The sequence below is a fragment of the Atta colombica genome, unplaced genomic scaffold (assembly GCF_001594045.1).
Source record: "Atta colombica isolate Treedump-2 unplaced genomic scaffold, Acol1.0 scaffold248, whole genome shotgun sequence".
Lineage (NCBI taxonomy): Eukaryota > Metazoa > Arthropoda > Insecta > Hymenoptera > Formicidae > Atta > Atta colombica.
The window spans coordinates 236,209-237,480 of record NW_017259346.1 but is presented as its reverse complement, the minus strand read 5'-3'; positions in this window follow the sequence as shown (position 1 = coordinate 237,480).

Sequence of the window (1,272 nt, the reverse complement as noted above, 5' to 3'; positions counted from 1 at the left end):
CAATTATCATCTGTTTTATATGTTTAGCTCAAAAAATGACTATAGATTATAGTTAAATTATAGTAACTGCAATCATTTCTAATAATAACTATATTTATAATAATTTTTGCTACAAACTATTTTTTGATAGCACTCTAAATATAATTATTATTAATATTATAGCAGTAATAACTATAATTATAATATTATATAATTACAAAAAAATAATAAGTACCTAAAACTTTTCTTTCAGTATACATGATGCGAATCCTCGATCTTTATGGCAACATTTATGAGAATTTTTATGAGAACATTTTGGATTATCTATCGCAAATTTAAAATTGTTTTAAATTATTGTACAATATTATTTTAAATAGAAATATCTTTTTTTAAATAGAAATTTGGCAATCGATGTTAATTCGATTTTTTCCTTTTTTTCGTGCCGAGATACGTTGTCAAGATTCCCTCAAACGTGTCAAAACGGAAACGCCAGAGATCACGTCGGCGGACAAACATTCGATTCTCATCGTGGTGAGATGAGATTAGGTGCGATTGTCAGAGCTGCTGCTGCTATATACGTTTGCGACGAACGTGAGTTCGCGTAGAAAGTTTCGGGTGGAAAGGAGCGCTTTCTCCCACGATCGGAGAGTTTATCCCGGCCGTAGAATGCTGAGGGAATTTTCTCGCTGAGAGACGAGCAAGACCGATATAATCTCGATGAAATTGACTGCAGTACTAGTACACGGATTGTGTGCGATATGGGCGTATTGTTACGAGCTACTATTGCGAGCCTGGTCCTTTCGCAATTTTGACACTTTGTTACAGTTTCCCTAGAGCCGCTTACATTGTCGTCCTAAAATTCTTCATTAAAACTTCCATACTTTTAACTGTACAATCTTTTCTAATAGCCATTATCAATATTAAAATTAATCAAAATGTTATCGTGATATATGAAATATGGAGAACAATGTTTTATCACATTATTCATGTAAAGATCAATAATACGCAGATTGAAATATTTAAAAATGTAAAATAAATTCATGATTTAAAAACATTAATCAATAAAAAGAGTGAACTTTTTTTTCAAACTCTAATTTGAAAAATTCAGACTGAAATTAATTTGGAAACATTTCATGTCCTTTCAAAAATTATAGATGTCGCAGTTTTCTAGAATTTCTAGCTGTGAGCGAGTATCACCTGAAAACACACGTATATATGCACACATACACACATTTGACGCAGGATAGTTTCGGCTGTACGTAAGCGTGCATATACGTGTTCACGAGGAACATC